We start from the raw sequence: 18,152 nt of genomic DNA, 5'->3' as shown, positions 1-18,152 counted from the left end.
TCCGAGCCTGGTTTTATGCGTTGATGCTATGCACGAGTAGAACACAAGTGAGTTGTGGGCGATATAAGTCATACTGCTTACCAGCATGTCATACTTTGGTTCAGCGGTATTGTGAGATGAAGCGGCCCGGACCGACATTACGCGTACGCTTACGCGAGACTGGTTTCACCGTTGCGAGCACTCGTTGCTTAAAGGTGACCGGCGGGTGTCTGTCTCTCTCACTTTAGTTGAACCGAGTGTGGCTACGCCCGGTCCTTGCGAAGGTTAAAACAGCACCAACTTGACAAACTATCGTTGTGGTTTTGATGCGTAGGTAAGAACGGTTCTTGCTAAGCCCGTAGCAGCCACGTAAAACTTGCAACAACAAAGTAGAGGACGTCTAACTTGTTTTTGCAGGGCATGTTGTGATGTGATATGGTCAAGACATGATGTGATATAATTTGTTGTATGAGATGATCATGTTTTGTAACCGAGTTATCGGCAACTGGCAGGAGCCATATGGTTGTCGCTTTATTGTATGAATGCAATCGCCATGTAATAGTTTTACTTTATCACTAAGCGGTAGCGATAGTCGTAAAAGCAATAAGTTGGCGAGACGACAACGATACTACGATGGAGATCAAGGTGTCGCGCCGGTGACGATGGTGATCATGACGGTGCTTCGGAGATGGAGATCACAAGCACGGTGCTTCGGAGATGGAGATCACAAGCACAAGATGATGATGGCCATATCATATCACTTATATTGATTGCATGTGATGTTAATCCTTTATGCATCTTATCTTGCTTTGTTTGACGGTAGCATTATAAGATGATCCTTCACTAAATTATCAAAGTATAAGTGTTCTCCCTGAGTATGCACCGTTGCGAAAGTTCTTCGTGCTGAGACACCACGTGATGATCGGGTGTGATAGGCTCTACGTTCAAATACAACGGGTGCAAAACAGTTGCACACGCGGAATACTCAGGTTAAACTTGACGAGCCTAGCATATAACAGATATGGCCTCGGAACACGGAGACCGAAAGGTCGAGCGTGAATCATATAGTAGATATGATCAACATAGTGATGTTCACCGTTGAAACTACTCCATCTCACGTGATGATCGGACATGGTTTAGTTGATATGGATCACGTGATCACTTAGAGGATTAGAGGGATGTCTATCTAAGTGGGAGTTCTTAAGTAATATGATTAATTGAACTTAAATTTATCATGAACTTAGTCCTGATAGTATTTTGCAAATTATGTTGTAGATCAATAGCTCGCGTTGTTGCTTCCCTGTTTTATTTTTGATATGTTCCTAGAGAAAATTATGTTGAAAGATGTTAGTAGCAAAGATGCGGATTGGATCCGTGATCTGAGGATTATCCTCATTGCTGCACAGAAAAATTATGTCCTTGATGCACCGCTAGGTGACAGACCTATTGCAGGAGCAGATGCAGACGTTATGAACGTTTGGCTAGCTCAATATGATGACTACTTGATAGTTTAGTGCACCATGCTTAACGGCTTAGAATCGGGACTTCAAAGACGTTTTGAACGTCATGGACCATATGAGATGTTCCAGGAGTTGAAGTTAATATTTCAAGCAAATACCCGAGTTGAGAGATATGAAGTCTCCAACAAGTTCTATAGCTAAAAGATGGAGGAGAATCGCTCAACTAGTGAGCATGTGCTCAGATTGTCTGGGTACTACAATCGCTTGAATCAAGTGGGAGTTAATCTTCCAGATAAAATAGTGATTGACAGAATTCTCTAGTCACCATCACCAAGTTAGTAGAACTTCGTGATGAACTATAGTATGCAAGGGATGACGAAAGTAATTCCCGAGCTCTTCGTGATGCTGAAATCGACGAAGGTAGAAATCAAGAAAAACATCAAGTGTTGATGGTTGACGAGACCACTAGTTTCAAGAAAAGGGCAAAGGGAAGAAGGGGAACTTCAAGAAGAACGGCAAGCAAGTTGCTGCTCAAGTGAAGAAGCCTAAGTCTGGTCCTAAGCCTGAGACTAAGTGCTTCTACTGCAAAGGGACTGGTCACTGGAAGCGGAACTACCCCAACTATTTGGTGGATAAGAAGGATGGCAAAGTGAACAAAGGTATATTTGATATACAGATTATTGATGTGTACTTTACTAGTGTTTATAGCAACCCCTCGGTAATTGATACTGGTTCAGTTGCTAAGAGTAGTAACTCGAAACGGGAGTTGCAGAATAAACAGAGACTAGTAAAAGTGAACAAAGGTATATTTGATATACAGATTATTGATGTGTACTTTACTAGTGTTTATAGCAACCCCTCGGTAATTGATACTGGTTCAGTTGCTAAAGAGTAGTAACTCGAAAACGGGAGTTGCAGAATAAACAGAGACTAGTAAAAGGCGAGGTGACGATGTGTGTTGGAAGTAGTTCCAAGATTGATATGATCATCATCGCACACTCCCTGTACTTTCGGGATTAGTGTTGAAACTAAATAAGTGTTATTTGGTGTTTGCGTTGAGCATGAATATGATTTGATCATGTTTATTGCAATACGGTTATTCATTTAAATTAGAGAACAATTGTTGTTCTGTTTACATGAATAAAACCTTCTATGGTCATACACACCAACGAAAATGGTTTGTTGGATCTCGATCGTAGTGATACACATATTCATAATATTGAAGCCAAAAGATGCAAAGTTAATAATGATAGTGCAACTTATTTGTGGCACTGCCGTTTAGGTCATATTGGTGTAAAGCGCATGAAGAAACTCCATACTGATGGGATTTTGGAATCACTTGATTATGAATCACTTGATGCTTGCGAACCGTGCCTCATGGGCAAGATGACTAAAACGCCGTTCTCCGGAACTATGGAGAGAGCAACAGATTTGTTGGAAATCATACATACAGATGTATGTGGTCCGATGAATATTGAGGCTCGTAGCAGGTATCATTATTTTCTGACCTTCACAGATGATTTGAGCAGATATGGGTATATCTACTTAATGAAACAAGAGTCTGAAACATTTGAAAAGTTCATATAATTTCAGAGTGAAGCAGAAAATCATCGTAACAAGAAAATAAAGTTTCTACGATCTGATCGTGGAGAAGAGTATTTAAGTTACGAGTTTGGCCTTCAGTTAAAACAATGTGGAATAGTTTCACAAATTCATGCCACCTGGAACACCACAGCATAATGGTGTGTCCGAACGTCATAACCGTACTTTATTGGATATAGTGCAATCTATGATGTCTCTTACCAATTTACCACTAATCGTTTTGGGGGTTATGCATTAGAGACAGCTGCATTCACGTTAAATAGGGCACCATCAAAATCCGTTGAGACGACGCCTTATGAACTGTGGTTTGGCAAGAAACCAAAGTTGTCGTTTCTTAAAATTTTGGGGTTGCGATGCTTATGTGAAAAAGTTTCATCCTGATAAGCTCAAACCCAAATCGGAGAAATGTGTCTTCATAGGATACCCAAAGGAGACAGTTGGGTACACCTTCTATCACAGATCCGAAGGCAAGACATTCGTTGCTAAGTATGGATCCTTTCTAGAGAAGGAGTTTCTCTCGAAAGATGTGAGTGGGAGGAAAGTAGAACTTGATGAGGTAACTGTACCTGCTCCCTTATTGGAATCACAGAAATCTGTTCCTGTGACTTCTACACCAATTAGTGAGGAAGTTAATGATGATGATCATGTAACTTCAGATCAAGTTACTACCAAACCTCGTAGGTAAACCAGAGTAAGATCCGCACCAGAGTGGTACGGTAATCCTGTTCTGGAGGTTATGTTACTAGACCATGACGAACCTACGAACTATGAAGAAGCGATGGTGAGCCCAGATTCCGCAAAATGGCTTGAGGCCATGAAATCTGAGATGAGATCCATGTATGAAGAACAAAGTATGGACTTTGATTGACTTGCCCAATGATCGGCGAGCCATTGAGATTAAATGGATCTTCAAGAGGAAGACGGATGCTGATAGTAGTGTCACTATCTACAAAGCTAGACTTGTCGGAAAAAGGTTTTTGACAAAGTTCAAGGTGTTGACTACGATGAGATTTTCTCACTCGCAGCGATGCTTAAGTCTGTCCGAACCATGTTAGCAATTGTCGCATTTTATGAAATCTGGCAAATGGATAAACAAAACTACATTCCTTAATGGATTTATTAAAGAAGAGTTGTATATGATGCAACCAGAAGGTTTTGTCAATCCTAAAGGTGCTAACAAAATATGCAAGCTCCAGCGATCCATCTATGGACTGGTGCAAGCATCTCGGAGTTGGAATATACGCTTTGATAAGTTGATCAAAGGATATAGTTTTATACAGACTTGCGGTGAAGCCTGTATTTACAAGAAAGTGAGTGGGAGCACTACAACATTTCTGATAAGTATATGTGAATGACATATTGTTGATCGGAAATAATGTAGAATTATTCTGCAAAGCATAAAGGAGTGTTTGAAAGGAGTTTTTCAAAGATAGACCTCGGTGAAGCTGCTTACATATTGAGCATCAAGATCTATAGAGATAGATGAAGACGCTTGATAAGTTTTTTCAATGAGTACATACCTTAACAAGATTTTGAAGTGGTTCAAAATAGAACAGTCAAAGAAAGAGTTTCTTGCCTGTGTTACAAGGTGTGAAATTGAGTAAGACTCAAAACCCGACCACGGCAGAAGATAGAAAAAGAATGAAAGTCATTCCCTATGCCTCGGCCATAGGTTCTATAAAGTATGCCATGCTGTGTACCAGATCTATTGTATACCCTACACTGATTTTGGCAAGGGAGTACAATAGTGATCTAGGAGTAGACCACTGGACAGCGGTCAAAATTATCCTTACTGGAATAAGGATATGTTTCTCGATTATGGAAGTGACAAAAGGCTCGTCGTAAAAGGTTACGTCGATGCAAGTTTTGACACTAATCTAGATGACTCTAAGTCTCGGTCTAGATACATATTGAAAGTGGGAGCAATTAGCTAGAGTAGCTCCATGCAGAGCATTGTAGACATAGAAATTTGCAAAATACTTACGGATCTGAATGTGACAGACCCGTTGACTAAAATTATCTCACAAGCAAAACATGATCACACCTTAGTACTCTTTGGGTGTTAATCACATAGCGATGTGAACTAGATTACTGACTCTAGTAAACCCTTTGGGTGATGGTCACATAACGATGTGAACTATGGGTGTTAATCACATGGTGATGTGAACTATTCATGTTAAATCACATGGCGATGTGAACTAGATTATTGACTCTAGTGCAAGTGGGAGACTGAAGGAAATATGCCCTAGAGGCAATAATAAAGTTATTATTTATTTCCTTATATCATGATAAATGTTTATTATTCATGCTAGAATTGTATTAACCGAAAACATAATACATGTGTGAATACATAGACAAACAGAGTGTCACTAGTATGCCTCTACTTGACTAGCTCGTTAATCAAAGATGGTTATGTTTCCTAGCCATAGACATAAGTTGTCATTTGATTAACGAGATCACCTCATTAGGAGAATGACGTGATTGACTTGACCCATTCCGTTAGCTTAGCACTCGATCGTTTAGTATGTTGCTATTGCTTTCTTCATGACTTATACATGTTCCTATGACTATGAGATTATGCAACTCCCGTTTACCGGAGGAACACTTTGTGTGCTACCAAACGTCACAACGTAAATGGGTGATTATAAAGGTGCTCTACAGGTGTCTCCAAAGGTACTTGTTGGGTTGGCGTATTTCGAGATTAGGATTTGTCACTCCGATTGTCGGAGAGGTATCTCTGGGCCCACTCGGTAATGCACATCACTATAAGCCTTGCAAGCATTGTGACTAATGAGTTAGTTGCGGGATGATGTGTTACGGAACGAGTAAAGAGACTTGCCGGTAACGAGATTGAACTAGGTATCGAGATACCGACGATCAAATCTCGGGCAAGTAACATACCGGTGACAAAGGGAACAACGTATGTTGTTATGCGGTCTGACCGATAAAGATCTTCGTAGAATATGTGGGAGCCAATATGGGCATCCAGGTCCCGCTATTGGTTATTGACCGGAGACGTGTCTCGGTCATGTCTACATAGTTCTCGAACCCGTAGGGTCCGCACGCTTAACGTTACGATGACAGTTTTATTGAGTTTTGATGTACCGAAGGAGTTCGGAGTCCCGGATGAGATCGGGGACATGACGAGGAGTCTCGAAATGGCCGAGACGTAAAGATCGATATATTGGACGACTATATTCGGACTTCGGAAAGGTTCCGAGTGATTCGGGTATTTTTCGGAGTACCGGAGAGTTACGGGAATACGTATTGGGCCTTATTGGGCCATACGGGAAAGAAGAAAAGGGCCTCAAGGGTGGCCGCACCCCTCCCCTTGGTCTGGTCCGAATTGGACTAGGGAAGGGGGGCGCCCCCTTCCTTCCTTCTCTTTTTCCCTTCCTCTTTTCCTATTCCATATGGGAGGTGGAATCCTACTAGGACTAGGGAGTCCTAGTAGGACTCCACACTTGGTGCGCCCCCTCCTAGGGCCGGCCTCCTCCTCCCTTGCTCCTTTATATACGGGGGCAGGGGGCACCCCATGAGACACAACAATTGATCCTTGAGATCTCTTAGCCGTGTGCGGTGCCCCCCTCCACCATATTACACCTCGATAATACCGTTGCGGAGCTTAGGCGAAGCCCTGCGTCGGTGGAACATCATCATCGTCACCACGCCGTCGTGCTGACGAAACTCTCCCTCAACACTCGGCTGGATCGGAGTTCGAGGGACGTCATCGAGCTGAACATGTGTATAACTCGGAGGTGCCATACCTTCGGTACTTGATCGGTCGGATCGTGAAGACGTACGACTACATCAACCGCATTGTGATAACGCTTCCGCTGTCGGTCTACGAGGGTACGTGGACAACACTCTCCCCTCTCGTTGCTATGCATCACCATGATCTTGCATGTGCGTAGGAATTTTTTTGAAATTACTACGTTCCCCAACAAGTGGTAGCTTGTCCTGCGGCTGGCGCAATTTGGGATGCTATGGGGGAGGTGTGGTCTATTCTAGTAAAAGAAGCAATAGTAAACACTGGAGGGGAGTGGCTGTTTGATTTGCTCGTAACTTTGTCTGAAAAGGAGAGGGCGAGGGTGATTATGATTGTATGGCGGAATTGGCAGTTGCACAACGATGTCGTGCATGACAAAGAACCAGCTTCAGTTGAGGAGACCAAGGTATTTTTACAAAGTTATATGTTGTCCTTGGAGCAGATTAGAAGTTCGTCCGGTTATGAATAGTTAAAAGGAAAAAGAAGTGTTGAGATTGATGGCACATTGGAGAGAAAAGGGTCCCGTGTTGAGGAGCCAGTTCCATGGCCTCCTCTGCCGGTGGGCTGGTTCGCCGTCTCGCTGGATGGGTCCTTCAACACATGTGATAATACGACTGGTGCATCGATGGTGGTAAGGGACAGTAAGGGCAGTCATATTGCTTCAGCATGTTGGTGTTGGGAAATGGCAGTTTCAAAAAAAAATCTACGCTCACGCAAGATCTATCTAGGAGATGCATAGCAATGAGAGGGGGAGAGTGTGTCCACGTACCCTCGTAGACCGAAAGCGGAAGCACTGACAACGTAGTTGATGTAGTCGAACTTCTTCTCGTTCCGACCGATCAAGCACCGAACGCACGGCACCTCCGAGTTCTGCACACGTTCAACTCGATGACGTCCCTCGAACTCTTGATCCAGCAAAGTGTCGAGGGAGAGTTTCATCAGCATGACGGCGTGGTGACGGTGATGGTGAAGTGATCCGCGCAGGGCTTCGCCTAAGCACTACGTGAATATGACCGGAGGCATAAACTGTGGAGGGGAGCGCCGCACAAGGCTAACAATTGTTGGTGTGTGTTCTAGCGGTGCCCCCCCACATATATATAGGTTGGAGGGGAGGAGAGGCAGCAAAGGGGGCGCCCCAAGTAGGAGGAATCCTACTTGGGTGCCTCCCCAATTCTGCCTCCCACCTTCCATAAGTTCCGGAGGGGGAAGGAAGGAGGAGGGAGGAGGGAAGTAAGGGGGAGGCCGAATCCCTCCCCTTCCTTCTCTCTTCCCCTCTTTCCTTATCCTCCGATTTCGGCCTATATGGGGCGCACCAGCCCCTTAGGGGCTGGCCTGTGCCCCTCTTGGCCCATTAGGCCCATATAGTTGCCAAGGGGGGGGGGGGTGCCCGGAACCCCTCCCGGTGACCCGATATGTACCCGGTACCCCCAGAACACTTCCGGTGTCCGAATATCATTGTCCTATATATGAATCTTTACCTCTCGACCATTTCGAGACTCCTCGTCATGTCTGTGATCTCATCCGGGACTCCGAACAACATTCGGTCACCAAGTCACATAACTCATAAATCCACAATTCATCGGATCTCGGCAAACACACCGCAAAAAAGAATTACATCGAATAGATCTCCAAGAACATCGAGGAGAACATGGTACTGAGAATCAAAGAGAGAGAACAAGCCATCTAGCTACTAGCTATGGACCCGTAGGTCTGTGGTAAACTACTCATGCTTCATCGGAGAGGCAATGGTGTTGATGTAGAAGCCCTTCGTGATCGAATCCCCCTTCGGTAGGATGCTGGAAAAGGCCCCTAAATGCGATCTCACGGGTACAGAAGGTTGCGGCAGTGGAAAAGTGATTTCGTGGCTCCCCTGGTAGGTTTTGGGATATTTGAGAATATATAGGTGGAAGAAATAGGTCGGTGGAGTCACGAGAGGCCCACAAGGGTGGGGGGCGCACCCTCCGACCTTGTGGCCACCTCGTGGCTTTCCTGACGTGCACTCCAAGCCCTCTGGATGTATTCTGGTCCAAGAAAAATCATCGCGAAAGTTTCATTCCGTTTGGACTCCATTTGGTATTCCTTTTCTGCGAAACTCTAAAACAAGGAAAAAACAGAAACTGGCACTGGGCTCTAGGTTAATAGGTTAGTCCCAAAAATCATATAAAATAGCATATTAATGCATATAAAACATCCAAAACAGATAATATAATAGCATGGAACAATAAAAAATTATAGATAGGTTGGAGACGTATCAGGCATCACCAAGCTTAATTCCTGCTCGTCCTCGAGTAGGTAAATGATAAAAACAGAATTTTTGATGTGCAATGCTACCTAACATATTTATCCATGTAATTCTCTTTATTGTGGCATGAATGTTCAGATCCGTAAGATTCAAAACAAAAGTTTAATATTGACATAAAAACAATAATACTTCAAACATACTAACAAAATAATTATGTCTTCTCAAAATGACATGGCCAAAGAAAGCTTATCCCTACAAAATCATATAGTCTGGCTATGCTCCATCTTCATCACACAAAATATTCAAATCATGCACAACCTCGATGACAAGCCATGCAATTGTTTCATACTTTTGACGTTCTCAAACTTTTTCAACTTTCATGCAATACACGAGCGTGAGCCATGGACATAGCACTATAAGTGGAATAGAAGGTGGTTGTGGAGAAGACAAAAAGAAGGAGATAGTCTCACATCAACTAGGCGTATCAACGGGCTATGGAGATGCCCATCAATAGATATCAATGTGAGTGAGTAGGGATAGCCATGCAACGGATGCACTAGAGCTATAAGTTTATGAAAGCTTAACAAGAAACTAAGTGGGTGTGCATCCAACTCGCTTGCTCACGAAGACCTAGGGCAATTTGAGGAAGACCATCATTGGAATATACAAGCCAAGTTCTATAATGAAATTTCCCACCAGTATATGAAAGCTATATCATAGGAGACACTCTATCATGAAGTTCATGGTGCTACTTTGAAGCACAAGTGTGGTAAAAGGATAGTAACATTGCCCCCTCTCTCTTTTCTCTCATTTTTTTATTTGGGCCTTCTCTCATTTTTTGGCCTCCTTTTTTTCGTCCGGGGTCTCATCCCGACTTGTGGGGGAATCATAGTCTCCATCATCCTTTCCTCACATGGGACAATGCTCTAATAATGAAGATCATCACACTTTTATTTACTTACAACTCAAGAATTACAACTCGATACTTAGAACAAAATATGACTCTATGTGAATGTCCCCGGCGGTGTACCGGGATGTGCAATGAATCAAGAGTGACATGTAAAAATGATGAATGGTGGCTTTGCCACAAATACGATGTCAACTACATGATTATGCAAAGCAATATGACAATAATGGAGCGTGTCATATAAACGGAACGGTGGAAAGTTGCATGGCAATATATCTCGGAATGGCTATGGAAATGCCATAATAGGTAGGTATGGTGGCTGCTTTGAGGAATGTATATGGGTGGTTTATGGTACCGGCGAAAGTTGCGCGGTACAAGAGAGGCTAGCAATGGCGGAAAGGTGAGAGTGCGTATAATCCATGGACTCAACATTAGTCATAAAGAACTCACATACTTATTGCAAAAATCTATTAGTTACTGAAACAAAGTACTATGCGCATGCTCCTAGGGGGATAGATTGGTAGGAAAAGACCATCGCTCGTCCCCGACCGCCACTCATAAGGAAGACAATCAATAAATAAATCATGCTCCGACTTCATCACATAACGGTTCACCATACGTGCATGCTACGGGACTCACAAACTTTAACACAAGTATATCTCGAATTCACAACTACTCACTAGCATGACTTTAATATCACCATCTTCATATCTCAAAACAATCATAAGGAATCAAACTTCTCATAGTATTCAATGCACTTTATATGAAAGTTTTTATTATATCCCTCTTGGATGCCTATCATATTAGGACTAATTTTATAACCAAAGCAAATTACCATGCTGTTTAGAGACTCGAAATAATATAAGTGAAGTGCGAGAGTTCATCAATTTCTATAAAATAAAATCACCGCCGTGCTCTAAAAGATATAAGTGAAGCACTAGAGAAAATTTTTCCTAGCTCAAAAGATATAAGTGAAGCACATAGAGTATTCTAATAAATCACGATTCATGCGTGTCTCTCTCAAAAGGTTTGAACAACAAGGATGATTGTAGCAAACTAAAAAGCAAAGACTCAAATCAGACAAGACGCTCCAAGCAAAACACATATCATGTGGTGAATAAAAATATAGCCTCAAGTAAAGTTACCGATAGACGAAGACGAAAGAGGGGATGCCTTCCCAGGGCATCCCCAATCTTAGGCTCTTGGTGTCCTTGAATATTACCTTGGGGTGCCTTGGGCATCCCCAAGCTTAGGCTCTTGCCACTCCTTATTCCATAGTCCATCAAATCCTTACCCAAAACTTGAAAACTTCACAACACAAAACTCAAAAGAAAATCTCGTAAGCTCCGTTAGTATAAGAAAATAAATCACCACTTTTAGTATTGTTGTGAACTCATTCTTTATTTATATTTGTGTAATATCTACTGTATTCCAACCTTTTCATGGTTCATACCCCCAATACTAGCCATAGATTCATCAAAATAAGCAAATAACACGCAAAAAACAAAATCTGTCAAAAACAGAACATTCTGTAGCAATCTGGATATTTCGAATACTTCTGTAACTCCAAAAATCCTGAGAAATTAGGAAGTCCTAAGAAAGTTGTTTATAAATCTTGTTCAGAAAGAATCAACTTAAAAATAGGTTTATGTGATTTATGAAAACTAGATGACCAGTTACGCCAAATGGCGCAAAGACCCGTTTAAAACCATGTTCGTGTTGAAAATATTTTCATTTTTTCAATAACCGTATATTTGAGTACATTTGGTAAGAACTTGTACCCCGTTATATAAAGGAAGTTAAATGCAAATACTTTTTTAAGGTAATAATGCCACAAATTAGATCATCGGTAGGTCAAGATAGTTGAGTCTACAATTAGGAATTCCGAGTAGCTGTAAACTTGCATTAAAAAAAGAGTAAACACAAGTGACACAATAAAATGTACTTAATACATGAACTCGTGAACATTATGTACAGGAGAAGTTAATAGAAATAGTAGTCAATTACATCATATAATTTGGTTCTATACTCTTTTGTGTATATATCCTGAATGCTACCCCTTTGTGATCAACTCTTTGTCCTTCAAATCAAATGGCACATCTACTGCCCCTTGTGAAAAAAGAAAGGACTCTGTAATACTCATAAATGTAAAAGGAAAACATCATGTGATGCATCTCAACCGGCGCAAAACAATGTAAAAACCATACATGCTATCTACATACTCTCATTGTCTAGCAAAGCATAAGTAGCCGAGGGACCCTGTACAAAAGAATTGACAATTCACAGAAAGAAGCATGCCATCAGCTGTCTATACAACCATAAAACAATAAGTGGCAAAAGCCCCATCAGAATTGCTAGTCCCCCTTTTGGATATATAAGAATCTGAATTGAGAAAGACCTAGTATTGTGAACCCCGTTTGACAATTTTGAAACTTGAAAGTGTTAGTGAAAGATGATCTTACCTTATGTAACCAGAGCGAAACAATCCAGAAATATATTAAATTATCTCTAGAGTCATAGGTTCAGAGGTACGTAAGGCATCATGGATCCATGACATTTATTCCGAAAAGTATCCATGTGCTGCAAAACAGAAGCTCATAATGTCGTGCCTAAGAAATAGTTCACCATATCACGGCCTGCCTACAACATGGAGCGACACACTTCCATAGCCAGTTCCACCAAATACTCCATGTCGCCGTAAATATCCGCGGCTTGATCCTGTACTCATGACCTACAATTCATGCTTAAGTTTAGCCTAAATTCAAAGAATTCGATTAAGGTTGATAACTTGAGATCAAAATTCATAAATGAAAACATTTTCCAGAAATGAAAACATTTTAAATCCCTTTTTAGAGTCAACAGTAGCTGCGCTTGAATTCCTTTTTAGGAAGAAACATGTCTATGATTGAAAAACTCTACTTCTAAATCAAGGTCTTGAACTTAGCCTGGTCCGCTATTTATCAGTTCATTGAAGTAATCTAAAGAACAATATTTATCATGTCTTGCTGGAAATAAACAGTGGACGTACATATTACTAAAGGCAACACATTCCGGTTGCAAAGTTAAAAACAAATTATAATTTGTAAATATTATGGTATTACACCATTGTCATAGAACATGTAATTTCAAATATCAGTTTCGTCCTGAGCATCATATTGCAACATGCCACTCATATTTTTCTGAATGAATACTGTAGCAAAACTCCAATAACGCAGAACAGTAAATGATCCACATGTGAGCTTGATTAGGCAAGCAACCTAGCTTACAAATATTTATTGTGTCCCTCCTTATTACTATAATTTCTCAACATGAACATACTCAAAAACCTAGGGGCCACAAGAACACCTAAAGTGAAAATTCGTCAATGAGTGCCGCGAAAGGCTAGCCATCTAATGATCCATCACACTGTATAGCATGAAATACGACATTAAAAAGGTGTTCTATTCTACGAAACATGTGCCAACAAAGTAGTGAGCACTGGGGAGAAGAAGGTGTGGATGCTCCACGCTAGAAAAAGACCGCACTTTCTGCAGATGCAAAAATCAAACCGTGACAGACCTTTTTTCAGAGTGAACCAATTCAGAAATACCTAAACCAATGTGAAGGAATAAACACCATAGCCATATCTCCCCAACCCATTTAGATTTGCAATTTTTAATGGCTTAGATGCATGAAGACATATACACAACAGCAAGAACAACAAAATAAGAGCTCGCGCGTCCACCTCGAGACTTCATTCAGTTTGAAAGAAACTGCATAAAATGGAGGTAATAACTGGATAGGGTAAAAGATGTTACCAGTGATTGTCCATGTTGGCGAGGTTGCAGAGGTGCATCCACTGAACTGCTCTCATCAGGACACCCAAACCCCATCCATGAAACTATACAAAGCGTCATATCCTTCTTAATCTATCACCAGCCAAAATAGTAGAAGACCAAACATCACCATTTATAAGCTTGCAATGGATTAGATAAAACAAAAGTGCAAAAGGATTATCAGCGAAAATGAATACAAGTTGCAAAATAATGAAGATAGTGTGAAGAAATACATACCTTCCTGTGCTGCTTGCCCTCTACACCGGCCTGCTCCTTCTGCTGTCACCGGCATCCTACCCCTCCCTTGCATCTCACCACATCGTGACAGGAGCGCCGCCTGGAGCTCTAAGCCCACTGCTCCTTGCCCCGTAGCTGGCCTCTGCTTAACCCAGGGACGTGTGCCCCGTCTAGAGCTCCAGCCTCGCTGCTCCTCTCCTCCCCATCGACCTGAATAAGCAAACACAATGCACCAAAGGACAAATTCAGAGAAAACAATAATCCTATGGATCCTGCCAAAGAAAGAAAATAAGAATCCAAGAACACATAAGCGAGAGTACATACAGGAGGGCACGAGGACGATGGAGAACAACCCTATTGGGTTTGTATAAGAATCCATGACTGGTGGGCTCGACGACCTTCCCATTTGGCTGGATCAGAATTTGCCGGGCAACCTTTGCTTGCGGGCTGCACGTAGTACTAGTCAAATATGCATATGGGAGATCATATCAACGTCATAGTTAGGAATTACCGCCGAATTTACAGGCGTACAACGCAAGAACTGATCTGAATCACTCAATCTGATGCTTTCACTTCCTGCGTGCAGACACAATTCGCTCAGTGGAGAAACAAATAATGGTTAGGGTTCAGACATGCTGCGTTCAAACACAATTTATTCACCAGAGAAACAAACAATGCCAATGGTTCGGACGCTTCCACACAAACAAATTTTGCCTTTGTTGGTACGGTGTGGTGCATGGGAAGAATATAAAGGGACGAAAGCGACGCATGTGGCAAAGCACTTTTGGTGACACCTTACCCGTCATTTTGAGTCAATTAATTGATGTCTCGGTCAATTGGAATTCCAAGTCATCAGATCCAAGTCGCCAGGTCCAAGTGGTCGTTCCTGTGCTTGCTAGTCGGTACTAATATGCAGACCAAGCAGATACTTGCATAATCTGAAAAACAAAAAGATACAAACTCTCTTACTGTGCAGTCAAGCTTTTCTGAATGTGACTATATACTAATATGCACAGACAAATTAGATTGACAAGATGAAACATATAGGCCCCCTTCCTTAGTTTAACAGAGAGAGGGCACAGAGGGGAGTGGGGGAGTACCTGCGTGTGGATGGGAGGCTAGACCTCAGCCAACGTCCACCCGTGGTCGTGAGGAGGAGCATGTGGAAGACAGCGGCGGCGGGCATCGGCGATCCTCCTCCGAGCACAACCATGGCGCCGGTGAAGCTCCAACCTACATACACAACACACATAACTGATGCCGCAAAACCAGTTCCTTCACTGAAAAGGGTAAATAACTTCAGAACCAAAATGAGGAGGTTGCTAAATAGATCTCCATCACCATTGCTGTGGAGTTGTCCTTTATCTTAATAATAAGCGTGCAACCACTCCTTTCACTTTTGATCTATCACAGCCGTTAACAGGTTCTTGCTAGCTGCAGTGAACATTGCCTAGCTCAGCAGAAAGTGCACAAAGCATAGCTGGATTGCTAAATATGTACATATGCTTCCAAAAAATTGTTACTCATGGACAGAAACAAACTGAATGAAATGCTCACTGGTTCAGACAAATAAGAATTGTATTCCATGTAGGCACATATAAATAAGAATCGGCACAAACACTACGTAGGCATAGAGAAATAAGAGCCGGTGCTAGGTAGCTTTATTTATTTGCACGAGGCACACGAGCGATAGTGAAGCTGCACAAGGAGATACCTTGGATAAGCCGTAAGCGGAGCCGGTCTGTGGGCCAAAGAAGTGCGTGATCTTTCAGCAGTCGTCATCCGAGTCGGGGTCCTCCTCCCACGGCTTCTTTGTAGTGAGTCCTCGTGGTGCCTCTATCGCCTGCTAGGCCTGGGCCGCGACGGAGTTGGGCAGCGGACAAGAAGGGTGATGTCTCCAATCCCAAAACTTCCAAAGTACAAATCAAACTCTCTTAACAAACACAATATTTCAATGTGTAATTGGTAAATGTGAGATAAAACAGGAAATTCACTTCATATTTTAGCAGATCTTCAGGATGTAGAAGAAGAGACCTGCTCATAATAAAATGAACCGACTCTCTCCATGGTTGCTATTAATTACAATCCTATAAGTGACGCTAGGGATGCAAATATGTAAACATATTTGTGCATATCCTGATCAATTTGGATTTTATAAAGCTAGATTACCATGTCATACACTGTCAAATCCTACTTGCCTTCTATTGTGGGTTGTGGGTAATTTTAAGCTCAGTAGACACATGGTAGCTCAGATTTGAGCATGACTAAGAGGCAGAAGAGGGATTTGTTAAAATAATCAAGTGGCTAATTTGGCATGGAGACAACATACGCGCCGACCACCGGGTGTGCTCCTAGACTATGACCATGCTCTTAAACCGCGCTGTCCTTAATCTGCGGCCGCTTCCCTCCTCACGATAATGCCTAAGATAACAACAAAAGAACAAATGTCAAAAGACAAAACTAAATTACATTTTGAAAGGTCTCGAGGAAAAAAATCTTCGAGATTTGATGTGCTGAATTTCTCATGAAAGATGGCATCTGAGAAAAAAAAGGATCCATAGCAGCTCCAAAATTAACAAGGATCAACAATATTACCAAGAAAGAATACATATAATTTCACATGGCCTTATTATAGCAAAAGACATTCGATAAAAGAAAGAACATCAAGACATTTCATCAGGCTGATGGCGTGAATTAGCCTAGGCATGGATACATTGAGAAACAACATGAAGGAAGGAGAATAATGGGGATAGATACCTTTGGGACGATCTGTTGCGGCTGGGAGCAGAGAACATGAGAACCAAGGGCGTGGGGATCCTCGGCACATCTCTGCCTCGTCAAGTCGCGAGGGCGTGCCGGAGACCACTGACCGGAGTTGGCGCCGGTGACCGAAGTGGCGCTGGAGAAGGCGCAGGCAGCGACGCCGGCACATCTGAGGAAGCAGCGCCAGGAGGTCAAGCGGCTTGTAGCAGGCACCCTGACCGCCCCTACGGTGCGGTGCCGTTGCTGGCCGCGTGGACGGCCAAGCGGAAGAATGTGAGGTGGAGGGGCTAGCATGGGGAGGAGCAGCTGTGAGGGTCGACGACAGCAACACGGGAGAGGGAGAGGAGGAGGAGGCGGCGGTGGCTAGAGGGAGGTCGAGCAGGGGTGGGAGGGGAAAAGTAGGTCGTGCCCGCCTCCTCCCTCCCTCTGCCGCCGCCTCGTCTGATGGCACACTAGGCAAGGCGGAGAGAGACGCCCGCGCACCTCGGATCCCGTGGTGGAAGAGATGCTGGAGGGGGCCACAGACGCGGGAGGATGGAGGAGGAAGCGAGCCAGGCGGCTAGGGTTGGAGGGGAGGGGATTGGGTGTGCGTGTGGCTCGGGGGAGTGGGCGAGACGACGGCTCAGGCGGAGGGGGGAGATGCAGGCCGGCTCGCTCGCTCGCACTATTTCGCTCGTGTGGTGCGGTGTGCCCTCACAGTTTTTACCCCACGCGCAGCACGGTGCGGTGGTTTTTACCCCTCGCGTGGTGCGGTGCGCTCGAGCGATGGTTGTGCCCAGCACTTCTTGAGGGTTTATATGTTAGATTATTTTCGTGCGCGCAAAAGTTTCTGTTTTTCACCAAGATCAAATCAACTATCACCGTAGGCTATCCCAAAGGTCTTACTTGGCACAAACACTAATTAAAACATAAAAACACATCTAACCAGAGAATAGATGGAATATTTATTGCAAAACAGAACCTAAAAAGAAAAAACAAAAATAAAATTGGGTTGCCTCCCAACAAGAGCTATTGTTTAATGCCCTTAGCTAGGCATAAAACACGAATAGATCGAAGTGTTATCATCTTTGGCATGCAATCCATAAGTGGCTCTCATAATAGATTGATAAGGCAGTTTAATTTTCTTTCTAGGAAAGTGTTCCATGCCTTTCCTTAACGGAAATTGAAATCTAATGTTTCCTTCTTTCATAAATAATTGCACCAATATATCGTTCTAAGGAAAGGTCTACCAAGAATAATAGGACATGTAGGATTGCAATCTATACCAAGAACAATGAAATCTACAGGCACATAATTCCTATTTGCAACAATAAGAACCTCATTAATCCTTCCCATAGGTTTCTTAATAGTGGAATCCACAAGATGCAAATTTAAGGAA

At 42.8% G+C, this 18,152-nt stretch overlaps 1 long non-coding RNA gene across 3 annotated transcripts; it reads right to left on the bottom strand.

Annotated features, from left to right (window-relative positions):
- Nucleotides 1-11,765: 11,765 nt before the first annotated feature.
- On the bottom strand, nt 11,766-17,379 carry LOC123141901 (uncharacterized). Of its 3 annotated transcripts, none has more exons than XR_006470452.1 (8): nt 16,769-17,377; nt 15,726-16,432; nt 15,112-15,244; nt 14,811-14,949; nt 14,336-14,587; nt 14,012-14,221; nt 13,757-13,867; nt 11,766-12,690 (listed from the first exon to the last, which is right to left on the bottom strand). It is a non-coding gene; the product is annotated as an uncharacterized lncRNA (long non-coding RNA). The 3 variants fall into 3 exon arrangements; XR_006470453.1 differs by having other exon boundaries at nt 11,767-12,690; nt 14,012-14,587; nt 15,726-15,920; nt 16,341-16,432; nt 16,769-17,374; XR_006470451.1 differs by having other exon boundaries at nt 14,012-14,587; nt 16,769-17,379.
- Between the last annotated feature and the right edge of the window lie 773 nt (nt 17,380-18,152).

Source organism: Triticum aestivum, chromosome 6D (genome assembly GCF_018294505.1).
Source record: "Triticum aestivum cultivar Chinese Spring chromosome 6D, IWGSC CS RefSeq v2.1, whole genome shotgun sequence".
Taxonomy (NCBI): domain Eukaryota; kingdom Viridiplantae; phylum Streptophyta; class Magnoliopsida; order Poales; family Poaceae; genus Triticum; species Triticum aestivum.
This window is presented reverse-complemented; position numbering and strand designations above follow the sequence as displayed.